General features: G+C 35.6%; 1 protein-coding gene across 1 annotated transcript in view; it reads left to right on the forward strand.

Annotated features, from left to right (window-relative positions):
* Positions 1–18,502: 18,502 nt before the first annotated feature.
* The window catches only part of LOC142342881 (aldehyde dehydrogenase 1A1-like), a 30,255-nt gene continuing 21,184 nt past the window's right edge, over positions 18,503–27,573 (forward strand). Inside the window, exon 1 of the mRNA XM_075394528.1 lies at positions 18,503–18,506. The gene's annotated coding sequence lies outside the window, so the exon portion shown is untranslated. The remainder of the gene's footprint in view (positions 18,507–27,573) is intronic.

A 27,573-nucleotide genomic window follows, 5' to 3' on the forward strand; every position in this document is an offset into this window, starting at 1 on the left:
TCATGCGATTCCTACTGAGTGGAACAATTGACCATTTGAATTAAAGCTTAATTATAGAAAAACACTGAAAACGTTTTATTTTGAATAAAATGTGATACTAACTGTTTTGGATAATTTAAACGATGCGAAGTTTCTAATAATATGGGGTCCTTGCCGCTATCCTCATAACTCGTACTCAGTGCAAACCGAGGTTTTTTTCAATAAAATCAGTAGTATTTGTAAATAACTGGCCAGGAAGCCTCAGCCCCAATTATAGAAAATATTCCTTAACGGCGTTTATAATGGGAAAGAGCCAGTTATCACGAAACAGCTTACATGATCTCGAGAGGATTCAGAGTTATTCGATGCCTATGTGGAGAGAGTAACTAATACGTAATACACCTGGGGTTCCTAATCTTCTGCACTTACCCTTGTATGTCCTGCTGATTAACGTGCTTCTTCGCTTAACAATTATGTGATTCCATCACTAGAGTTGCATCAAGACCTGACCACAAAAATACCTGCTCCCAAAAATCAGAAAAAAAGAGAATTTTGAATCCAGCTGAACACGATTGTGAACCCTATTTATCCAATCGTGAACAGTCTCACGTCAGTGGGACGCAAGAATCATTTAATTACTCTGTTTTGAAGATTTGTTGACGAATAATTCTCAGAACTGAAAGCATGCATGTGGAAGTTGCAATGTGACTGCAACAACTGCCGAAACAAGTGGACTAGGTTCTTATTTACTGCACAGGAAAATTCCACTCAGCATATTGATGTAATCTCCCAACAACAAGAAATCGATATTCCCCCTTCCCAACGCGTAGATCTTTTGAGGTTTTTGTTTCCATAAAATTCGTTGTTGTATGTAAGTCTTATTTTAGAGGAGAAATAAAGGATCCATCTGTTCTACTTTTTTTGCATTAAATTAAAAAAGCTACAGTTGATCAAAGATTCATTCCCTCTTTGCCATAGCACAAAAAAACGGTTTTTGCATTTCATTTATTAAATGCTCTCAGACAAAGTTTGCAGCAATTATATTAGTCCTGTCGGTCTTTTTTATGCGATTTTTCGCTTGACCGATTTTTGTCTGACGTTTTTGACTTTTCGTCCTCAAAAATGGGATAAACGGGTAGCGCCCAGCGGTCATTAAGAGCTCTTAGAGCCTTTCAGCTATGTTTCAGCTCAAACTGCTATGAAGACTTATACTTATCGTTTTTTATCGTTTTTTGAGTTCTTTAAGCCTTGGTTTCAAGGGATCTTCTCTAAAGTTTTAAAATTGGTTGTTGTATAGTGGTAGTGGAGTTGATTCAACATTTTAACATCACGAATTTTAGCATTTTTCTCAGAAAACGTGCAAAATTTTATTTTTTATACATTTATTTTTCATTATTCACAACTTTCCAGACGCAGGGGCCAGGAAACTTCCTTAAGGGTTGGCCATGGACTAGTTTTCAAGTTTTATTATCATATATATTGGCAGTTTTTTTTATGCAACTTGCAATTTTTCAAATTTAGAAATTTTTTGTGATTTTTTGCTTTCTCCGTCCTCGAAGCCACATAATCTCCTCTAGGGTTTTATCATAGGTTACTGCATAGCATCTTGGTTTAATGGAATGTTTTTCAAGATTTAATAGCACCAATTTTTAAAAAAATAGTTTGCAATTTTTTCAAATTTTTTGAATCTTTCATCGTTTTTTCCGGCACCAGGGTCCTAGGGACCTCCTCCAAGGTCTGATGATTAGCTGTCGCATAGTTTTTGGAGTTAATGGAAGGATTATCAATTTTTTAACTACTCCAGCTTTAGCAATTTTCAAATGGAATTTAATTCTTTTTTCAAATTTCATGTTCCAAATTTATGGATCTTTATGTGCGAGTGAAACTATCTAGAGCTTGAAATAGGGATACAGGATAGTCTCTTAAGACAATAAAATTGTTTTGAAGACTTAAATGATACCTTAATTTTTAGCAAGATTTTGTTAAGATTTGCGATGTTTGATTTTTTTGTCCTTTTCTGACTTTAACGATCATTACTGGCTGACGAAGCTTTTCAAGTCCTATAGATGGGATACTTGACATAACTTTTGAGACAAAAAATAATTTTGAACATTTTGACTGCGAAGCTTTTTCTATAATTTTTTAAAAAATTTTTGCTAAATTTAAAAAATATTTAAAAAATATTAGTTTTTTATTTGATTTATCTACTAACAAGGCTAGAAAACTAAAAGTTGCTTGTTCGAATCAAACTAAAGCTAGCCTCAGCAAACTGTGGCTAGCTACTGACGAAGCCAACCGCTTGCCGGGTGTTTGAGAGCAATTGCCCGACGTTAGTCGGTTATGTTTATATTACATTTGACTTGACCCATGTTTTTGAGAACATCCTATCTTTTCTCTTCTTGAACTGGCTTATCTGATTTTGTCTACTTTCCACTGCACTGGCAAAAATTTTCAATAAAGAGCTGAATACCTATCATACATTTTTGCTAAACGATCAAGAATTTTCAAAATTTAACTGCAAATTCATTGGCTGGAGAAAATGTGACAAAAGAAATAATTAAATTGTAAAAAAATTAACAAGAAATTATTTGTCTTTATATACATAGATGGTTATACCGTCAGTTTTATTCTTCGTTTTAGCACACAGGGAAATAACTGCAGACCCTAAGTGTGTCAATTCAAGAATTGCTACAAAAAATTTTCAAATGAGGCAAACTTCAAAATTTAGCTCTGCAACGTGCAAGAATGTGTTTTCAGTTTTGGCCAATTAATAGCAACTTGTTTTGTTGATCTAAACAATTACGTGAATCCCATTAACTATATATGAACTGATTTGGTTTGTGCTCTAGCCGAGTTGCAACCATAGCATGCGATGAGGATTGGATTCCCTTAGACACGGATCGGTAGTGGACATCTCTTTTTAAAGCTATTTTAAAGGTATATGTTTATGATTTTTCCTCGCCTATGTTAACTGCATTTTTAAAATAACACTTCATATTAAACATAAAGACATGATTATAGGGACCAAGTTTAAGTAAGAAAAATGCACGTCGAAAGCGCCTCTGAACAGCACGTCTAAGAGCTAGCGGAGGATATGTTTAGGAGGCATCGGGGAGCCTGTTTAAAGATAAAGCTGAATGTGAGAGATGGCGTAATAGAGTGGTTGCAGGCAAGTTGGTTAGATGGAGGCCCGGAACTCATAAATTTGAAAACCTATGGGACGCAAATTTTGTCATATCCTAAAAATTTTCAAAAAAAATGATAATGCAACCCCGCATGTCTATCGAGAGCAATATTAGAGCACTGCCCTTTCATAGTTAAAACAAAAGTTAAACCGTTTATAGATGTAAATAGGAATGTAGTTAACAGTGTGCACTGTAAAACAGAATACTCAAGATTACCTTGTGTATGCAAATATACTTCACACATATTTTGAGAGACTCGACGTTATTAGAAACCTGGCCTTCCTAGATCTGAACATAAAGATAAATGACGACAGGAAAATGAGCCGTTAATTTTTTGAAAAATCAGTTGAAAACGGCATAATAGTAAATTTTCGCAGATGTGCACCGTTGCAACATAAAGAAATTGTGATTCAAAGGACTATGAATAGGATTTTCAAAATACACCAATGAATTGAAGTCTTTTGATATAGCTCTCAATAAAAATTAAGTGAAAAGTCAGTATCCAACTGAGCGGTCATCCGGTATTGTTGATAGGACTTTGGATAAAAGAAAAAACGAGAGAAGAAGAAAAAGAAGAAGAAGAAGAAGAAGAAGAAGAAGAAGAAGAAGACACATAAATGTTTAGCACTGTAATTGTTGAAGGGACGCTATCATTGCCAAAGTTCACAATTAAAAGTATAAATCACAAAAAAATTACGTTAAAAAAAGTTGTTGCGAAATTCCAAAGTGAGGTTTTTAAAGATTAAACTAGTGAAAACTCACGCCACGAAAGACATTCAGAATTATTCACGCTCTCAGCAATTGATCTTTGTAGTGCTTTATCAACAATTTCTTGAACACTCTGTTGCTAATTGTGAAATCTCTGAGTTGGTTCGGTAGTGAATTCCATTTTCTTGACGCAGCATGGAAAAATAGAGTTATCTAGGAAAGAAGTTGATCTGTGGTCAAGGAAAGTTATTTTATGAGTACAATCGTTGATGGAGCTTTCTGCACTTGGTAAAATTAGTGTCGTTTTAATTGCATTTTTTCTCGCCTCAAATATTTTCTGAGATAAGAAATGGAAAGTTGACCAATACTGCGTTCAATCTCGATCACCTGTCCTCGTTTTTTTCCTGATTAAACGCCGTGAGGATTTGCAATTCGAGCGGAAGAAGACCTTTTTAAGACCTCAGTTCAGCTGCTTTACTAGAGAACTCATTAAACAATTTCGAAGCTCGATGTAGGGAGTTGAGTTTTAGCTGAGCCTGTAGTTTTTATCCCCAGAGTCATCTTTTTTAACTTTTGTTTAACATGATTCATGAGACTCAGAATGCTATCAATCGTTGGTCCTAAATATTTAGATTCATTGGACTATTTGATTAATTGTTATCTACTATTATTGTGTCCTGGGTTTTGTTTCTTTGATCAATTTGTTTGGAGTAAATTGAGTTGGAGTAATTTAAATCTAAATTGAACCTGTTGGAAACAAAGCTTATTATAAGGTTCTGTGCATCGCTATCGGAGCCAATTTTTTTTAGTTCCTCTATTAGGATATCTTGAAATATGGAACCGAATGCTTTTGAGAGATCCAACAGTGCATTTTGGACAATATTGTTTGAGTCACTACTTTTACAAAATGATTCTATGAAAAATAACAAAGCATCGGCTTTGGAAACACCTTTTCGAAAACCAAATTGAAGCGGATTCATAAGTTCCATTTCTTACGTGATTCCTTATTTGGTGATGTAGGATTCGCTCAAACAAATTATGAAATACAGTTGTGAATGATATTTGGCAGTATTTGGTTGCGTCCATCGGGCACCTTTTCTAGATAGGGCTGATTTCCGCTTATTTAGAGCAGACTAGAAAATTTTGTTTTTAATGCTTTCGTTGAGAAAGTAAGTAAGATGTGGTACAATTATTGTTTGATAATCTTTTATAGTCCAAGCGGGATCCGTACAGGGACCTAATGGTTTGTTGGAACTCAACTCCCTGAGAACATCATGAACTATTTTGTCTTTAACAAACTAAAAATTGAACGGTTTGGTATGTTTGTTTAGGTTAGTTTAGTGGTTGTATCGTTTGACATTCCTGTCCTAGAACAAATACCAAGGTTAGAAAAGGTATAATTAAGAATCTCCTGTAATTCAAATTCGTTAGTTAGTTATTTCTGATACGAATTTTGCAATGCAATTACAGAAGTGAAATTATTCTGTTTCCATCTAATTGAACTCATCAAGTTCCAGCGTTTCTTCGCATTGTCCAGAAATTCAAAACGAGGCCTCGCATGTTCTCTCTTTTTAACATTTACTAGGTTTGATAGAGATTGTCGCTTTTTGTTATAAAAGTCTGAATTGTTAGACGTTCTGTGTTTCTGGTATGTGGTAGGTATGTGTATTCTGGTTTTTTCTTTTCTTCGTAATTCTGTTTTATATTCCTCGTCAAAGCTTTCAGTTTTCAGCATATTCTTGTGTTCGCAGTTTCGAATAAATTTTGTTACAATTGGAGAGTGAGTTTAGCGTGCATTGCTATTTATTGATATCAAAAGCGGTCTTCTCGGAAAAGTGCATGAGTATCGTTTAAAACGTTTCAAAGCTTTGAAACGTTTTGAACGATACTCATGCACTTTTGCGAAAAAAACAGCTTTCAAAAACATAAAAAGAAAGGTGGAAAAGTTGCCCTGGTTCTATCATAGATTTTAGCACCAAAAACAAGACCTGACATAATGATGTTTGACAAAAATGTGTTTGGGTCAATTTGGGTTAAAAGCGAAAAATGTTTTTCAAAAAATTTGGAGTACTTGCATATCAACCTAACGTACAATCCCTCAAAACCACATCTAGAAAAATTTTTAGGCAAAATCTCATACAATTTAGAACACGCTTTTAGACAATGCAACACTGTACATGCACTCGGTGATATTAACCTCAAATATTTAAACAAAAGTGAGAAAATCAAATTGGAAAGCATCATAACAACTTATGCTCTACAAATTGTTGACGTACATGAACCAACAAGTCCAGCACAAAATTCTGAATCTTATTTCGATAACAATTTGACCGAAATTATAGAAGAAAACAGTCAGCAAAGTTTTGATGCACCATTCAAATCAAATCATTAAGAATTTTTTGCTGTAATTGATATCAAATTGATGCCTTAAATCCAAGTGCAAAGGAAAAGTATATACTGTTTCAACGACAAACAGTATAATGCAAATGATTTCATTAAACCCTGTCATTTTCGCCGTGGCACTTCATTTATCAATGCAATCATAGTCTCGTAATGTTTAATATTTTGATATCAATAAATAGCAATGCACGCTAAACTCACTCTCCAATTGTAACAAAATTTATTCGAAACTGCGAACACAAGAACTTGCTGAAAACTGACTGCTTCGACGAGGAATATAAAACAGAATTACGAAGAAAAGAAAATGCACTTACGACATACCAGAAATAGAGAACGTCTAACAATTGAGACTTTTATAACAAAAAGCGACAATCGGCTATAATTTTATGGTTAAACAAAATTCACTTAATCTCATAATTGTGTTTTCCTCAAAAATCCGGAGGAGTCATATCAATGGGATTTTTTTCTTAACAACACTTTTGGAGTTCAAATGGAAAAAATTAATATTTACAGAACATTTTCTTATTCTTACTAAAATAGATTCTTAAGAAACTGTTGGTCCTGGATTTGACTCAACTTCATCAAGTAGCAAAAGAATAATCGCTATAACATTTGTCTGAGTCCTCTTTGGTTGATTCCAGATAACCCGTGACACTACAATTACAATTAATTTTTTTTTGTTTTGCCGTTATGGTAATATACAAGAGCATCAAGCGAGCTGCAAAGAAATGGAAGATCATATCCAGAAGGTACGTAATTAGACATATAATTTTTTCAAATTTGATACATCTTTTTGTCTAGATCTTAGTGTTTGTCGATTCTGTTTCGGTCGAAATGATAAAGCGCAGTCGTTTATTTCAACATTTAAGTTTATCAGGTTGTTGCGAAGAGACTTTACAATAGCCTTAATGCCGTTTTCAGGGATGGAGTCTATCTGTGTGAATATGTCATGATTATTTCGAAAGTCGCCATTCAAATCAATCAAGTTAAGTTTTGTGTGGAATAGGTCCTTCACTTTTATAACTCAGCTGCATGGTTGCTTGTTGAATTTATTGACACTAACATTACTCTCTTTTCTAAAGGCACCAAACGGTAATAGAAAGCAGATTGATAGTGTCTCTTGTCTGAGTTTGTAAGCGCTTGTATAATTTTTTCGTATGCCGTAATTTGTTTTTTAATGGCGAAATCAGTCAATAGGCAATCATTGATTCCCATTAGATTTGTTACCTATTTCACTTTTTTTCATAGTTCTCTCAAGCAGTCCTGAGATCCTATTCCCAACGAATCTTCCTATTTCATTTGGTCCTATTTGCCTTCCATCAATTCTGCTGGTGATTGAATCTCCGATTACTATTGCCTCTGTAGTGATGATGTCCTTTTGGAAAAACAAATGTCGTCTATATGCATCAATTGTGCTGGCATCTTGTGTTGGGTCAAATTTATTTGACGAGTCTTTGAATTGATCTGCGTATATTGTCAGTTGTCCGCTGTATGTTGCATTTGAAACCCATGATTTTGCAGTTTTTGTCTGAATTGGATCTCTGATGAAAGTTTTTCTGAAATTACCTCCAAAAACGTCACCTGAAATATTCGAAACACTATCAGTATTAAAATTATGCTCGGGGTTGTCGATTTTTTCAATCATTTTGATCCGTTACAGTTCTTTGTACATAAAAAACTCCTTGTTGAGATTGCGGGAGTCTGTATGTATTTTCATCAGACAGAAAAGTAAAGGCGTCCAAACTTAGCAACATTCTCAAAAAATTAAAGGTTAAAGTGACATCAGAATGAACGGACCGATCACTAGACTGATTGTTCTTGTTGTGTTAACGTAACCTCCCAAATGTGCAAACATAACCTCCCAATCGAACAAAACACATCAGCACAAAAAAGTCTCTTAAAGAGTGAGCTCAAACCGAGATTTTCTATTCAATACAGAGGAAAAACCTCTCAAAGTTTTGCGAATAGACAGAAGAAAGAAATTTGTGATATTCAAATGTTTTTCGTGCAAAATAATATTGAAATTGCTTGCTCAACCTCAAAACTTCAAAGTTAACGTTTTCCGGTTAACGTGTTGCTGTGAAACCCATAATTCTGAATGGGACAACTAAATACACGTGACTAACACAGCAAGCAATTATTGACATTAAAATTGAAAAAATTTTATCATTTTTTGGATTGTGCATTGGACGATTCACGCAGCGTTTGAACACTTTTGCTTATATTAAAAAAAATTGGAGTTAAAGTGATCTCAGTTTTGGTTGTGATCGATTCATATCAGATCCCGCGGTGGTTGAACACAGCCATAGCCCGCAATGCCATTGCAGAGATGCTAGAAAATACTATCTTGAATTAGTCTATGTTAAATTTGGGTTAATTGAACGCATAAATGTTAACTGCTTCTATTCTCTCAACAGACAAATTCCTTCAGTTCTTTACTTTTGTATCTCTATTTATGGATTAGCGATTATTTTTATAGTCAATATTTTTTTGATTACGCAAAGGTGATGATTTGCTACCCCAGAGTTGACCGACCAGCTTTTAGGGGAGGACTTCTTAGAATTGAGGAATGGCTTGATGTTTGCAATTTTAATTAAAGATTCTGATTCCCTGACGATTATTCAGTTTTTCACTGGAATTGTTATAGTTATAGGCAAACCAAGATGCTGCCTAGCATTGTTACTGCACTTATTGATTCTTCTCATACAGAAAATTCGCTTGAAATCGCCCACTTATTAAATACAGAACTGATTTTTCACGACCGTTCTTTAGAAGTCCTGAGTATCATTACAAATGAAGAAAAAGGAATCATATTTCTTTTGGTCACTGAAGATCATGAAAAAGAAGAAATAACAATTCATACACTCGACAAACACGCTTACTTGTATCTAAAAAAGTTTATTCTTATTTCAACAACGATTGAAATTGATGTTTTCGAATTTGAACTTCTTCGCTTATTTTAAAAATGACAGATGTGGCAGCAGCAGCAAATGCAATTGCAACTGCTATTAAAACACGCAGCAAAGCTGATATTACAACCGCTCTTACACCACTTGGGACTCGATATGCTAGCCAAATCAGCTTGAACTTTTTAAATTAAAAATTCAAAAAATTCAACACAAATTCAATTCGATTCATTTCATAGAAAGCAGATTGATAGTGTCTCTTGTCTGAGTTTGTGAGCGCTTGCATAATTTTTTCGTATGCCGTAATTTGTTTTTTAATGGCGAAATCAGTCAATAGGCAATCATTGATTCCCATTAGATTTGTTAACTATTTCACTTTTTATCATAGTTCTCTCAAGCAGTCCTGAGATCCTATTCCCAACGAATGTTCCTATTTCATTTGGTCCGATTTGCCTTCCATCAATTCTGCTGGTGATTGAATCTCCGATTACTATTGCCTCTGTAGTGATGATGTCCTTTTGGAAAAATAAATGTCGTCTATATGCATAAATTGTGCTGGCATCTGGTGTTGGATCAACTTTATTTGACGAGTCTTTGAATTGATCTGCGTATATTGTCAGTTGTCCGCTGTATGTTGCATTTGAACCCCATGATTTTGCAGTTTTTGTCTGAATTGGATCTCTGATGAAAGTTTTTCTGAAATTACCTCCAAAAACGTCACCTGAAATATTCGAAACACTATCAGTATTAAAATTATGCTCGGGGTTGTCAATTTTTTCAATCATTTTGATCCGTTACAGTTCTTTGTACATAAAAAACTCCTTGTTGAGATTGCGGTTGTATTTTCATCAGACAGAAAAGTAAAGGCGTCCAAACTTAGCAACATTCTCAAAAAATTAAAGGTTAAAGTGACATCAGAATGAACGGACCGATCACTAGACTGATTGTTCTTGTTGTGTTAACGTAACCTCCCAAATGTGCAAACATATCCTCCCAATCAAACAAAACACATCAGCACAAAAAAGTCTTTTAAAGAGTGAGCTCAAACCGAGATTTTCTATTCAATACAGAGGAAAAACCTCTCAAAGTTTTGCGAACAGACAGAAGAAAGAAATTTGTGATATTCAAATGTTATTCGAGCAAAATAAAATTGAACTTGTTTGCTCAACCTCAAAACTTCATTGTTAACGTTTTCCGGTTAACGTGTTGCTGTGAAACCCATAATTCTGAATGGGATAACTAAATACACGTGACTAATACAGCAAGCAATTATTGACATTAAAATTGAAAAAATTTTTATCATTTTTTGGATTGTGCATTGGACGATTCACGCAAAGTTTGAACACTTTTGCTTATATTAAAAAAAATTGGAGTTAAAGTGATCTCAGTTTTGGTTGTGATCGATTCATATCAGATCCCGCGGTGGTTGAACACAGCCATAGCCCGCAATGCCATTGCAGAGATGCTAGAAAATACTATCTTGAATTAGTCTATGCCAAATTTGGGTTAATTGAACGCATAAATGTTAACTGCTTCTATTCTCTCAACAGACAAATTCCTTCAGTTCTTTACTTTTGTATCTCTATTTATGGATTAGCGACTATTTTTATAGTCAATATTTTTTTGATTACGCAAAGGTGATGATTTGCTACCCCAGAGTTGACCGACCAGCTTTTAGGGGAGGACATCTTAGAATTGAGGAATGGCTTGATGTTTGCAATTTTAATTGAAGATTCTGATTCCCTGACGATTATTCAATTTTTCACTGGAATTGTTATAGTAGTAGTAGTAGTAGTAGTAGTAGTAGTAGTAGTAGTAGTAGTAGTAGTAGTAGTAGTAGTAGTAGTAGTGGTAGTAGTAGTAGTAGTAGCAGTAGTAGTAGTAGTAGTAGTAGTAGTAGTAGTAGTAGTAGTAGTAGTAGTAGTAGTAGTAGTAGTAGTAGTAGTAGTAATAGTAGTAGTAGTAGTAGTAGTAGTAGTTGTAGTAGTAGTAGTAGTGAATTCGGGTACGTTTCCCGGGGGTTCAATTTGTGCCCCTGTGTTAGTCCAGTTTCAGATGTCAAGTTTTTTCCAATTATTACAATTGTCACATCTGCAAATTATACGCCAAGAGCATTTGTTTGTTAGGCTGAATTGAGTTTTAAAAAAGTGCCAGTTTGCTTTTGTGATACTATGCATTTGTAATTTGCCTCCAAATTTTTGAATATTTCTATTTAAAACGTTGTACAGATGTTTCGTTCGATGGAAGAAGTTTTAATCGGATTTGACTAGTCGGTTAGATTCAATTTTCAGTTCACCTCTACAGTGTTGCCTTGACTTCTCGTCTTCAAGGGTTTTGAAATTTGTTGGAATGTCAAATTCTCTGCGTAGAATAGCTAGGAGGAGAAGAAGATCATGCAGTTCAACGTAGTGACAGAGTGGGAGGAGTTTTAGGCTAGGGAGACGTTCTTTGTAACTTTGAAGTTAGTTTTCTAGAGTCCATTTAGTGGCAATGATCTGCACTTTTTCAATTTTGTACATGTTGGTGCAGTTTGCAACCATGCTTATGAGCAGTTCGTCTGTCATGTATGAAATTCTTGATATAATTCATACATGACAAAACATTATTACAAGCATAGTAAGTTTATCTGCTATATTTATGTCTTGCCAACAAAAGCAATTCTCTTTAAATTTCTTTATATTCATAAATTGGATTGGCTACTAATTGTTCTAAATTCAAGTTTTGCTAATGAAGACAAACCTATTTTTAAATCTGACTGGTTACTTGAAGTGTTTAAAAACTTATTGAACTTACTAAAAAATGAGTAGAGACGATTGTCGAATGTTAGTTGATAGAGAGTAGATGCAAAGAAAGAGAAAGTTGAGTTGCAGAATTGTTTTGAAAGAAAAAGGAATAGACCACACAAAGGACTCTAAGCGTTCGGAGACCTGCAACAGAGAAAACACATTACTGAAAATACTAAACTGATTTTATCTGATTAAAATGTACATATTAGAGAAGAACAAAAGACGGTGACAGATAAACGTGGTCAATTACTCTTTAAAAAATGTCGTGCTTTTTCTTAAAAATCTTCACATTCAAATAGATCCTATTCAAGTAAAAATTCTTTCTTATTTTATTGATACCAAAAATTCGAAAAATTTTATGCTCTATCAAACAATCAATTCAAAATTTTTTGGCCTCTATATAACTGATAAATCAAATTCCGAATAAAGTAGAATTGCCGCTCTTTTAGATTCAGCAGAAACAAAAAATTACCTATTATCTGATAACTGATTATCTTGCTAAGCAAACCAAGATGCTGCCTAGCATTGTTACTGCACTTATTGATTCTTCTCATACAGAAAATTCACTTGAAATCGCCTACTTATTAAATACAGAACTGATTCTTCACGACCGTTCTTAAGAAGTCCTGAGTATTATTACAAATGAAGAAAAAGGAATCATATTTCTTGTGGTCACTGAAGAGCATGAAAAAGAAGAAATAATAATTCATACACTCGACAAACACGCTTACTTGTATCTAAAAAAGTTTATTCTTTTTTCAACAACGATTGAAATTGATGTTTTCGAATTTGAACTTCTTCGCTTATTTTAAAAATGACAGATGTGGCAGCAGCAGCAAATGCAATTGCAACTGCTATTAAAACACGCTTCGGTACTGCAACAGCATCTGCACAACCAGCTCCTACAGTACAGTTCACGCCTTCCTCAGGCGGCCTAACAGAAGCCTTCCGTGTATTCAAAGAACAAATTCAAAGCTCAATTACGCTATCACAAGTCCCTAAAGCCGGAAAATTTGACTATTTCAAGCTACATTTAAGCTGAGGAGCACTTAGTTATTTCTTAGAACTACCTGCAGTAAGCAAAGCTGATATTACAACCGCTCTTACACCACTTGGGACTCGATATGCTAGCCAAATCAACTTGAACTTTTTAAGGTAAAAATTCGAAAAATTCAACACAAATTCAATTCGATGAACGAAAAACCGGAAGATTATTCGACTGACTCAATGAAACTAGCAAACATAGCGTTTCCTAGCACAACGGGAGCTGGTGCAGTTGACAGAAGTGGAGAAAGAACAAGAAGAATCAGAGATGCATTCATCGCTTGAATGCCAATGCAAATCAGGCTCAAACTCCTGTTAAGCGCAGACACAGACACAGTCGATGATTTGTTCTCGCAAGTATCCAAACGACTAATGCTTAAAAGTTTTCTGCCAGACGAAGAAGTTAATGCTACAGCATTTAATGCCGTCACACAAGCAGAAACTTCATCATCACTATTTACAGGAATCAGTTAACAACAACATCAGATATAATCAAGGAAACTACTCTCGTGGATACACTTAAAACAGAGGTTATTCTCACAGCAGACCACCGCGCTCGATTGGACGATTTCAACATAACTGGGCTCCGAGAAACCAAGGTCAAAATCGTGGATACGGATACAATAATAATAACAACAATTTTCATCGAGGACAACGAGGCTAAAGATCAAGATTTAATCCAATAACCTGTAGAAACTGTGAACAACCGGGTCACATGACAACCACCGGACTGGAGAGAGTCGGACATCTGCCGTATGACACTTATACGGGAGCAACAAAAAACTAAGTAAGCCACAGCCTGAAATTTTCTATCTACACTAGCTCACTCAACTAAGGGAACGTCTATACACAAGCATCATGATAAACTTTTTTCCGTATACTGAGATTTCGGGAGTTTTTATATTGAAGCTTTGCTTAATACTGGCGCATTCTCTAGTGCAATGTCTCTAACAAATTTTGAAAAAAAACCAAATCACAATGTCCTCACTTGGTGATATCACAATCTGAAAGTATCACAAAAACAGTAGAGATGGCAGATGGGACTTCAGCTTATATAGCTCTCAAACGTTCTCTCATAATATCAATCGGTGGACAAACATTTCAAGACAATTTCTAGTTCTGCCACAATTAAACTCGACTCTACTTGGAATGCTTTTTTTTCAAAAACCACGAAATTGTAATTCATCCAAGTAAAGGGCTTCGTTACTTGGCTGACTACACTTTTACAATACCTCAGAAAAACAAGAAGACAACAGCAAAAAAATATATCTTAGAGAACGTTCACGGATTTCTTTTGCAGCAAATCAACAGGAAATCTTAGAGTGCAAATTGAACAATGAAAACGCCATAGGACATCTGGGAAATATCAATAGGCATAATTGAACCTTCAACAAAATTTGAGCAAAAAACAGGACTCTGCCTTATGTCATCAAATACTAAAGTCGATAATAATCCAAAAACAAAAGTGTTAATCTTCTTCTTCACCACAGTGTATTATACCTCCAAAGACAAGAATAGCAAAATTCACAATTCTCACACCAAAACAAGTATCATTCATAGTGCCTATTCACCCATCTCTCCTGAACACAACAGACACCATACATTCAATGAAAGAAAATAAAACCACGAACAAGAATTCAAACTATTGCTCATACTACAATGATGGATTTTGGTTCGCCACACAATAAAACTGCTCAAATGCAACTAAGTTTTCTGGGGTATAGAGGGAAATATATGACACAACAGTTAATTTCAAAAATTTAAATTTACTTGATCCAACAAATAACGCAAAAAACATCACAAAATTTTTGCTAGACATCGACAAGACTTGGGAAAAAACACAGATTGCCTAGTTAAGTTCATACCAGAGCTTGAAAAACCAATTTATACGCCAAATCCAACAACAGCTTTTCGTTTACGCGACAAACTTTTTATCGAATTAGACCTCAAGCAATATTATGACATTATAACAACACTGCCTTTCTCCAAAACATTCTTCACCAACTTTTACTCAAAGAAAATGACCAGGTAAAATTCGAATCCTAATTGACCTGCGAAGAATAAATCATTTGCTCAGACATGATTACGAAAACATTGAATTTCCTATTCCTTTATTGGCATATGCAAATGTTCATTTAGCAGGCCAGAAAGTTTTTACAAAAACGGATTGCAGTCAAGAATATTTCTCCATGCAATTGGCTGACGAGCTGAGCATACAACTAATTGCATTCAATTTTGGTGACCAAACATTTGCATTTAAACGACTTGCACAAGGACTTAGTAGATCGCCTACTGAAATCAGCTCATCTGTAAGTAAGCACTTACAATCATGTGTTGCCAACGATCAATGCTTCGTTTACTTTGATGACCTAGGCAGTGGTGCTATTAATGGATATTCCTAAATACAAAACTTGGATCACATTTTCGTTTGCATGGAAAAACTGGGATCTAAACTTTCAATGAATAATTGTGAATTTGGCTTACGAAACACTCATTTCCTGAGATAAACAAAAACTGAACATGGAATAGCTCCAAACAAAGAAAAAAATTGATCGATTTTTGAAAACAGCTCGAATGCCTAAAACATTAGAACAAGTGCACAGACTAAATGAATTTTTGCAATATTTTGCTAAATTTATTCCCAACTTATCTGTAGAACTCCAACCATTTTTTAAACTGTTGAGAAAAAAGAATGACTTAATAACAACTCAAGAACCTCAAAACAGTCTTGAAATTTTGAAGATTATCTTGAAGGAAGCATGTAATTTATCTTTAAAAATGGCAAACCAGGATGCCAAATCATTATAGTCAGTGATGCCAGTTATTATGCAACAGGCTACATTTCGCTCATTGAAGACTATCGCGACCACTCTCTGAATTCAAAAGAAAAAACAGAAGCACCAGTGGGATTCGGATCACATTTATTCTCACGGCTCATCTAAAGCATTCAATTGTTGTGAAGGAAGTTTTACGGGTTTATTTTGCATTCGAAGCTTTCGAACACTATATTTGGGGAAATACCTCAAACCCAATAATTGTATTAACAGACAATAAGAGTGTCAGCCGATTCTTCCAACCAAAAAGACTGCCAACTAATATCTGGAATGCAGTTGACTATGTACTTCCTTTTCATTTTTTGTTAGGATACATACCAGGGAAAACTAATGCTGCAGCCGATTATTTATCTAGATTTCATATCAACCCTGCAACAAAATTTAAATTGAAAATCGACAACAAAGTACAAAAACATTGATATACAAACCTTGTCAAATACACCAGATAATAGACTAAATGCAATACGAAACAATTTTTGCACAAATGAAACAATTCAAAATATTGCAACAATACAAGTTCAAAATGGCCAAACAGAATTTGAAGTTGAATTAACAGCTTTACTTGACGTTCAAAATAGAACAATAAATGCAATATCGGAAGAAAATCCTCTAGATAATTTAGATCTGAACGAATCTACAAACGCTTTAAACATTGCTTTTGAACAAAGAAATTATCCAGATATAAAACAAGTCTTAAACTGGTTTTGAGCGAAGCAAAAACCAGACACAACATACAAATCATATGATCAGCAAAAATACTCCGAACAGTTTGGCAGACTAGTTTTTGAAAAATCAGACAATGTATCGCAAATATTTTGATCATACAGCAAAAAACTTTACCAAACAACTCGTAGTCCCGAAACACCTTAGAAAAGAACTCTTGTTTCGAATTCAAAACTCAAAACCGAAGAAACACCTGGGCATCAGAAAAAAATCAATGAATTCCGACGAAACTATTATTTCCCAGGATTTACTGAATTTCTGATAACCTATATAAATAATTGTCTATCATGCTTTCAAAGTAAATCGGTAAAGGAAGAAACAGTAACAGCGCCATTGAATCCAGTTACTTCAAACACTAGCTTCCCAGCAAACCTACTTGAAGTTGATATCGTGGGCCAACTACCAAAATCTGGTGCTTACTCTTTTATAGTTACGGTAATTGATGTTTTTTTAAAATATTTGTTCGCACAAGTAGTATTATCCCATAAGCAGAGGTAGTATTAAAATTCTTAATGCAATGGTTCATGAGACACTCCTACACACCTCTGAAAGTTCTCACAGACAAAGGCTCTGCATTTTCATCTTCTCTCATTCGAGAGCTACAGAGATGCTTGAAATTCAATCAAATCATGCTACTGTAAAACATGCACAAACTATTGGATTATTGGAACGATCACTTGGACCGTTGAAATGGTGTCTCAAAATTTACGAAAATCAGAAGAAACAGGATTGGCATAAGTATGTTGATTTAGCAGTATTTCAACATAACACAAGCTATCATACTGTTTTGGTATGTCCACCCTCACTGATATTTCATGGTAGAATCCGTTTAACCCAATCGACTTAAGGTTTAATAGCAAAACACTACCAAGATTTGAAAACAGATTCGACTACATTAGTGACTTTCAATCAAAGAGGTCAAAACTATTCGGTGAACCGAAAAAATTATTAGTTTTGTCATTTAATCAATACCGAGATTAAAACGACAAAAAAAGCAAAGCTTTCCCACTGAAAGTTCACAAATACTGTATGCCTTTGAATCCACAAATTTCTTATCAGCATGAAAAAATAGAAAAATTGGATTGTAAATAGACGGCAATTTATGGAATTAAAAATGTTTTAACGCGAAGTAATTACTTAATTTGAAGAGTCAACACGAACTTTACCAAAAAAGTTCATAGAGTCTGCTTAAAGCCTTTTAAACCGCAGTATAAAGTTAAAGACATAGAAGTGAGAGACGACAAATAATTTTGTGAATATCCACTTATTCCAGACATTTTAAAAGAACCTCAAATATTTTATTCTCAAAGAGAACAGGTGTTATACAAATCAATTGACAACAGAAGTACCGCTTCGTTCAGATCTGCAATAAAAACGAAACTCCCAGAAACGTCTGAAATTTATCCTCAACAAAGGCCAAAACCACTCCCAATAATCCAGAGAAGATATTACAAATATCGACCCCAGAATCAGCGCAAGTCACACAGCTCGACACCGACGTTCAAACTCCACCTGACGACTTGCCGGCTAGACCTGACATTCAAAGTAGCCCGACAAGACAAAATTTTAATGAGCCGGGACCCAACAACACTCCAACCTCGAATTTATCAAAAATCTTAGCGCTGAAAAAGCAGGAGAGAGCTCTACAACGAGAGGTATCAGGCTCAACTCAAATACCTTTTATACCCTCATCACAAAATCAATTTGAAATTCAAGCGAAATCTAGTCCAATACCAAAACCCACAGCCGTAGTAACTCAGTAATTGGGGCCACAAGTGGCAAATAAAACTTCAAAATACGGACGGCAGCGCAAACAAACTCACTTTTTTAGCACTAACAAATAGAATGTTCCCAAATTTTTCCAAATAATTAATAACTTTTTCGACTACCAAATTTTATGCTGACAACCTACTGAGAAGTGAGAAGTTCATCTTATTAAATATTCTTGAAAACACAACGTATCTTAGTATCCATCAGCTTTTAGTTCATATACACAAATTTCGCAATAAATTTGTAACTTAGTGACGCAAGTCAGCAAACTGTAAATAACTTAAAATGATATCGGTAGTTTTGAGTGATTCATAATACCGAGTGAAAATACATACATAACTAACTCGAGACAGCATGGTTTAAGCTTATCTAACAAAAAACTAGTCCAAAAGAGTCTCCGGGAATTTTGGAATGGTATGGAATCCATACTCATAAACTATTAACTATTACTATACATGCAAAACATATTTTTTTACCTATCTTATTACTTTGAAAAATAAAAAAAAATAAAATTATTCAAAGATGATGACGAAAATAAAAAAGTAAGCACACTAGTTTGAAACCCTATATTATACCTATTAACTACTGAAATATCATTTTGATTCAACTGCATGTGTCCACAGGGGGCTCACTTAAGTTGAAATAAGTCATTTCTGCTTACATTTCAAATTGATCACAATTTGAACGCCACACATTGTTGCCATTTTGAAATTGCAACTTCTGAGCATGTCGAATTCACCAGTCCACTTGTTCCTTCAGTGCAACACACGTTTACTAAATCCAGTAAACCCAAGGTCGACACAGATGCACATTCTCTCCAACTAAATTTCTTGACATTCTTTAGCCACGTATATAAATATATGCACGTCAAATATGGTATAAGTTGTATTCTACAAATAATAACATAAACATTGCTCTTGTAATCTCCTTGCTAGATAAAGCTCCTTTCTACCATGTAACCTGAAAATACGTTTCATTCTCTTACTGGCACTGCGCAAGGGCGAATTACCCCCACGTTTAATACTATCAAGTATATGACTAACTCCACTCCGATTAAAAGCATATAAATGTTCTGATCACCCGATAAGGCCAATATTTTGGTTCTTATCAAACTCTTTGCTAATTTGCAAAGCGTCCTACATGCCCGCATAACCAAGCAAAGCTTTGAAACCTTCACGTTTAATTCCGGACCCATAATACCTCAAAAGACGCTCAACCCTATTGGAATCCTTCATATTACACGCTTCCCAGCCCCACAGAACTGATACTCCTTCAGTAGACGTTAACACAGCATGCGAAGCTAAACTTGGCTGGCGTAAAATATATCCTGGCTGTGGAATGTAACATTTAACATTTTCTTTCATGAGAGAATTAACGGGACCTTTCATTATGAAATTCATAGAGTCGTCAGAATTACGAAAAATTTTCTCAATGTTTCTCCTGACTACAAATAAAATAAAGTTTTTCTCCTAATAACTTAATAGACACTGAATCGTCACCACTAGTTTCGATGTGGCCATCAGTAAACCACGAATTGAACTGTACAATCGCATCTAATTTTTTGAATTTCAAGCACGTTGGAGTACCTGTTGAAACTACATAATTTTTTGACATGCTGTAACACCAAGAATGTTGATTAATTTCAACAAAGTCAGGACATGCAAGCTAGGAATAAATCCGAGATCTACGTCCCAGCTTGTTGACAGTTGATGGCAAATTGAAGTAACAATCGGACAAAAACTGTTGTTCATTAGAACTACCATTTAAAAAAATAAGAAGTTTCAATCAAACTGGAACAAATTATGGTTGCTGATTGCAATTGGCTTCTCTACCCAGTCATTTGATGTGTAAATCTTACAGCCAGTCGCTATAATATTTCAAATCAAAAGGCAGAGTAAGCAACTCGAGTTATCTGAAATACATTAACAGAAAGGCAACACCAGAAGGCCAGCAGCAAACACAACAAAACGCAGTTAATAGAAATACTAGAACGTATTAAAGATTTGTGGTGTCTTCAGTTTGCAGTTGAACTGGGCTGGAATATTCCACTCTTGAGAATAATGAACATTTTCATTGTCCTCTACAAACGCCATATAGTTGTTGCAGCATAGAATATAGGACCTTTCGTCCAACTCAACACGTTCACAACAGAAAGATGAAGAGAACCGAAAGAACAGAAACAGAAGATTAAACATTACCAAAACTGAAAAACTACCTTAGCTGTTAGTGCATCAATATTCATTTTATACATTACGCTGTTTGAAGAACTGAAACTAAAGCAGAAACTACTTTTGAATTTATTTTAAAAATATGATCCTTGCGCCCCTTAAACGCTTTGCACTTGGCGGTGACATCTTATATTTACGTCAGCAAATTGACCCTTGGGTTTTTTAGACAAAAAAATAAGCAAATTTTACTACTCAATTAAATATGTAATCAGCCGCTATAAACCACCTTTGGCACATTTTTATTTCTTCCTGAGTTCCAAGAAACTCCCTAATTAAGCCTAAGAGGAAGCCACCCATAAATGCTATGAACTTGCAAGCTTTGTTTTCATTTTGTGGTTGTTATTTTAAGGTCATTAATTTTTCTGCGGGTAATGACTATGTTACCGTCTGGCCAACTGTAGCCTGCAATTAAATCCCGCCTTCAAATTTTCAATCTTCTCGAAAGGTTCCTCGGAAGATAGCAGCAAACATGTTATCACAGATAAATTCAATAATTTACAGTGCTTTGATATTTGAATTATACACTAAATGTGATGAAAATCAAATCATAAACAGCGGAATCGATTTTGTTTACCAGCAAAAACTGATACTGACCGAAAAACTCTCTATCTTGGAAATTCTGGTTCCTTTTCGCAGATTGCCATCTGGACTGCATATAACTCTTAAGAACATCTCGGACCAACTAAGAAAATCGTGGTTCTCTTACAAATTTGTTGCAATCTCACGTATATGAACACAAGCGAATCGACTTTTAACTACGCCTACTTCGATGAATATGTTCGAAATCAATTACAAGCAGTTGACCTTGACATCAGAAAATTGAAGGATGAAATTTCTCAAACCCTTACCACTAATAAATCCAATAATAGAGAGAAAAGAGGAGCACCTTTAGTGGCATTTGGAGCGTTAACTGCTTTGACAGCGGGCGCCGGTATAGCAAGCGCAGTCGGTAGTTTTTTGGTAGTTGCGGAGAAGCAAGTCGAAATCGTGAAGAAATCAACTTTTCTGGGAAAAATTACAAAACAATGACCAGATGTGGACAAAATTCATTGATAATATGGAGGAGAAAAATTTTGACGTAGCTTCGCAATTAAAAGATATACGATTGAATGAGAAAAAATTAAGTGCAACGCAGGAAAATCATGCCCGAAATCTCAAAAACGCAATTTCAGTTATCGAGTCGAACTCTCGTAGCTTAATGGCATGCTTTCAGTATTTCTATGATCGGGATCAAAAACTTTACCTCCAAATTAACTTAATGAGAAGCCTCATATAGCAACGGAGTCACAAGCCAGGCAGCAGATTTTTGAAAAGGATCAACTGAAAATGACAACGAACTCGGACTATTGTCGCAAATCGTTCCACCGACAGAATGAATTGACAACAATAATAGTGAAGGATTTAAAAATTATTCGTCCAAGTTAGCAGTTTTACGGAGAGTATAACAAGGAAAATGACTGTTTCCGTTGGTCTGGTATCATTCGTGATATCAATTCTTCAAATTTCATTTGTCTACTACTGCAGCAAATACAAAAACCGTTACAACTGGACAGACTTGCTGATTGGACATCAGCAGATCAAAGTGAGACCGCTTGCTTTTGTGAACGATGCTGAATACAGTTTTCTGCAAACAAAACTAAATGCAGAAGTCATGAGTAAGTTTTTCATTTTGAGGGAAAGTGACAAACAGGAGTGAGTAATGCCAGTAGTGCCCAGTTATTCAAGTAGTTCACCAATGAACGAATTCTGTGAACAAATTCCAATGCAAATTCAGAAATCATAAATAACCTCCTTACACAAGGCTGTTGTCAGTATTGCTTAATCAATTGCTTTCAAGGCTTTAAAAATTTTCTCAATAACATTGACACAATTTATTTAAAGAGGCGCAGTGTCATGTATGTACTTCTTGATATAATTCATACATGATGAAATATTTTTTGAAGCATAGTTAGTTTATTTGCTATATTTATGTTTTGCCAAAAATGCAGTTCTCTCTAAATCTTTTGATTTTCATAAATTGCATTGGATACTAAATGTATTTAATTCATGTTTTTGCTAAGGAAGACAAATCTCTTTGTAAATCTGATTGGTTCCTTGAAATGTCTAAAAACTTATTGAACTTACCAAAAAATTAGTAGAGACCATTGCCGAATGTTAGTTGATAGAAAGTAGATGCAAAGAGAGAGAAAGTTGAATTGCAGAAATGTTTTAAAAGAGAATAGGATAGACCACACAAAAGACTCTAAGAATTCGGAGACCTGAAACAGAGAAAATACATTACTGAAATTACTAATTTGATTTTATCTGATTAAAATATACATATTAGAGAAGTACAAAAGAACGTCAGTATTGGAACTATATAACCAGTATAGCAGTTCATTTTGGTTGACGTTGAGCTGATTGCTGACATATTTCGTTTTATTTGGAAAAAAAACACTAGTCGCACTAATTTTTTTTGGAAAATCTCTGTGGTTACAGTTGCCTTGCAGTGAGAGGTTTGATGTTATTATTAAACCAAGTCTTTTTTGGATTCAGTTGGTTTTATTTCCTGACCATACATAGATGTTGTGAGATTAACCTTAACATTTAACAGCTTGCATTTGTTCGCATTTAACTCCATTCCATTCTCTCGGCACCGGATTTCAATATCTTTTGCGCTTCTACCCAGTTCTGCTTGATCATGAACAATGAAGTAATAGTCGTCTGCAATTCAAAACGATTTTGTATTTCTGTATTATGATTTTGTATATTGTAAAATTACAGAGCGGATGTATCAAGTGCCTAACGCTACCAATTATCATAAAAGAGTCAAATACCAGACAGAAAAATTTGACTGTTTTTTGATAATTGGTAGCGTTAGGCACTTGATTCATCCGCTCTGTAATTTTACAATATTTTTCTGTCTGGTTGTAGGAAAAATCTCAAAAACAATTTGTTTTTTACCCTTACAATGAAATCGAGCTTCATTAACAGCCGCTTGAAGTTGAAACCTTCCAGAGTAATGCTATTACAGCTGACCACGGCGCTAGACTGGACATCAAAGCTACGGGTCTGTTGGAAAAATCGTCAGAACGTTCTTTGATGTTAAGGTCTTCAATCCACTCGCGATGTCCTGCCGGAACAAGTTTTTGTATGGATACAAGTATCACAAATGAATAAAAAAGCGAAATAAGAACAAAGAGTGATAGACTTGGAGAACAGCGCTTTAAACCCTCTAATGTTCGCCTGCAAGGAAAACTTTGCTTACGAATCGGCGATAAGATTAGTGAAAAGCTTAGGAAACCGTTTGCCGACTTTATATCCCTGATTCGAACCGAAATAGGCTTCGCTCTCCTAGAGCCAGCATTGGCTGACATCCAATAATTAATTAGAAGATTTTTTATTCAACGCTGAATACATGATCCTGATGGGTTATAGTAAATAAATAAATGACTAAACGTAACATTATTGACTGAAATAATTTTGATTAAATATAATATTTATTAACTTAAATAATTTTGAGTAATGTGAATTCAGGACTGATATAGCAACAAAGTATTATTCATTCTGTGCTCCGCTCTTGATAGAAATTAAGATATATGTTAGACTTTCTCATTGAGGCCCGTGCGCTATTGAAACTCAGAACAGGAGAGTTAGAATTTTAACTAATCAGGTAAGCCTTATGATTAGGTTATATCATTTTCTATTATCTTTTATTAACATTATCTATCTTTAAAAAGCTTGACAGATGCGTACAAAAATCATTAGTCTAATTAATGTGATAAACTTATAAAATAGATACACAATGATCATGAGTTGCTTGTGTGTGGTGGAGCACCCTTTAGGGATTATAGAAACAGGCTCGTCCAGTTTGCTCTCAGTGGTTCGCTGTGCCCTGTTCTTTGTGCTCTGTCAGTGGTCTGGCGTGCTGTTGGTTGCCTCAGGTCTACAATCCCGAGGTTTTGTGTGTTCTCTGGGGTCTGTGGCCAAACCTGGAGGAAACGACATCTAACCACAAGGTTGTACTGTTCCTACACACCTACACATGCTTACTTCATATATATTTATTTAGTGTATGTGAATATATATATATATATATATATATATATATATATGTGTGTGTGTGTGTGTATTTATATGTGTGTATGTATGCTGTGGGTCTCTGAGTGTGCTCCCGTGTTTGCGCGTGATTTGAAGCTGATTGTATATGCGTAAAACAGACGATACTGTCCACATTTTTCCAGGTGATGAGACATTTTGCTGCACAAATCCTATCCTGGAATGCACAGGATTTAGTAATTGGCACATCCAGTACAAAATATATTGAAAGCAGCGCAGTCGGAGACACCATCCACTCATATTGCGGAGCTAACCTAATCGACCTCTTCAATGTAGTCAAGCAGTATTCTCCCCTCATTTTGAGATCAGTATGCATTGTCGCAGGGTTCAGTGAACACCACAACTCATTCTCTCACTCCATTGAATGCTACCGAGTTCTGTTGGATATCATATGTTATAAATTCCAACCGCTTATTGTCGTGTCACCTAAAATAATTGCCACTTTAAATAATAAACTTGTTAACAGGAAAGTATATTTCATGAACTTGGCTCTTCATCAATTTCTTCAATTCTATGCAGTTCCGCTAATCATTTCACCATATTTTTTCCTCAGCAAGTCTGCTTTTTGTCGAGATGGAATTCATTTCTCTTTTTGCGATAACCACTTGTTTACCTTGTATCTTAATAGTGTGATATCTTTTTGCAATGAACTTCATGGATAGTTATATTCATCCTTATCGATAATCTACACTCGGTGAACAGCCTCCTCTTGCCAACGTCAGATACTCAAACCTTCAGCAAGAAGAGTTACGACAACAACAACGAGAACAAGAGTTACGACAACAACAACAACAAGAACAAGAGTTACGTCTAAAAATACAACAACAAGAAGATGAACTGCGTCTTCGACAGCATGAGCGAGCTCTTGAAAACGAAATAAAGAATGCAGAGGAAGACGAAGAACAAAGACGTCTGTAACTTGAGCTGACCAAAGGAAGCTCAAGAGCTTCCGGATCAGTGGCAGACGAGATAGAAAGTGTTGGATCAAAACGAAATCACGAAAGAACAGCTGGGTGGGCAGAATCAGTGGCTCAACAGTCTGTTCCTAGACGGCCACTATCTCCAAATGTTGTTATCGACCCTCCAACGAAAGTCACACAGGACAGAGTTGACAAACGTTTCAGCACCTACCCGAAAACTACCCCGCTATTCCAACCGGGTGAGGGATTTTTCTCAACGCAATTGACTGAACCGAGCATTCTCAGGAAACCAGAAATCTGTAAACAAATAAGAGTAACAGACCCACCAGCACCGCCGTTGACAAGGGCGATGTTTCAGCAGCAGGGAACGTCAGCAGTTCAAGACAGAAACAGGAGTCAGAGTCCCATTAACAACTCTCGAAACAGGTCTGCCGAGAGCAGAATTAGAAGAACAATGAATCAAACCACTCCCCAAGTCATTTACCAACCAGTACCTAGTAGTGGGGCCAGTGGCTTGCTAAAACTAAAACTGACTGAGTTTTCAGGAGACCCACTGGAGTGGTCAGAGTGGTCAGGTCTTTTTGATGTTGTTGTTCGCCAAAAGCCAATCAGCGATACAGAAAAGATGCAATACCTCAAGAACAGTCTTACGGGTCAAACAAAAGCAGCAATATCGGGAATCGGATTCAGCTCACAATCATACTATCATGCTTGGGATATACTCTGTAAGAAGTATGACATATCAGATTTCATAGTCAACGCGCAATTCAAGAAAATTCAGCCTCATCCTCGAGTTCGGCATGACGATCCTACGCGCATCGTCAAATTCGCAAATGTGGTTACAAATGTGGTACACACTTTGACTCAACTTGGATACACATCCGACCTAGAATCAGAAGGAGGGCTAAGTTCAACAACGAGAAAACTTTCTCCGCAACTGAGAGAACAGTGGTTGCAGTATATGCAAGACCGTCAACTACTGAGAAGCAACCTGATTGTTTTCAAAGAGTGGCTTGCCTCCAAAGCTGTAATTCATGAGAACTTGTTAGTACAGACAAACTCGTCGTTTGACAAATCGAAGACCAGTACCTTTGCTTCAAACGCTGAAGAATCAAGCAAATCCAAGAATTTTGAATGTCCCTTCAAAGATGGACAACATCTTAATTGGACGTGCGAAAAGTTCAAATCACTGAAAGTAAATGAACGACCAGAGCATGTCCAGAAGTTCCGACTGTGTTTCAATTGTTTAAGACCAGGTCACATGTCGAAGCTTATGACTGCAAAAGCAGGACATGCAGGACATGCAGTGTACTCAGCTGTGGAAGGCGACACAACAGGCTTTTGCACAACGACTTACCGAAGAACGATACTACAAGGAATGTCTCAGATGCTACAATGGCTGTAGCAACTAACATCACTCAAGGAGGATTCACAGTGGTTTGAATCAGGCTGATAAACAGATGCATAAGCCTAAATGTACTAGCAATGTGTAATTCAGGATCCTCGATTTCATTTGTAGACCAGTCAGTGGTGTCTAAACTTCAACTCCGAGGCCGAAAAGCGTCCTTATCAGTAGCAGGGATCCATGGCTCACAAGATGTCAAGACTGAAATAGTGCCGTTAGCTGTTTCAGCGCATGAGAAGTCTCGACAATTGACAACAGTACAATTCTATGTGCACGAGAAACTGAAGTTGGGAGAACAGATTGTGGAGCTGCAAGAGTAAAATATTACTACCTATATATGAGGAACTTGCCAAATCAGAACTACAATCTAATCGAGGTTCAAGTGACTCTTGGACAAGACTGTTACGACAATCATCACCCTTTCGAATTCAAGAAGTCAGAAGACAAAGCTGCACCATTTTTAGTGAAGTCAAAGATTGGTTCAGCCTTAAGTGGACCCCTACCAGCGAAGCATGCAGCAACACTTGCGACCACAGCAAAATCATCTGCAGGTGACAAATTGGCAAACCAGTTGAGTAAGTGGTGGG

Source organism: Convolutriloba macropyga, chromosome 7, assembly GCF_964194025.1.
Source record: "Convolutriloba macropyga chromosome 7, txConMacr16.3, whole genome shotgun sequence".
In the NCBI taxonomy this organism is placed as follows: Eukaryota; Metazoa; Xenacoelomorpha; order Acoela; family Convolutidae; genus Convolutriloba; species Convolutriloba macropyga.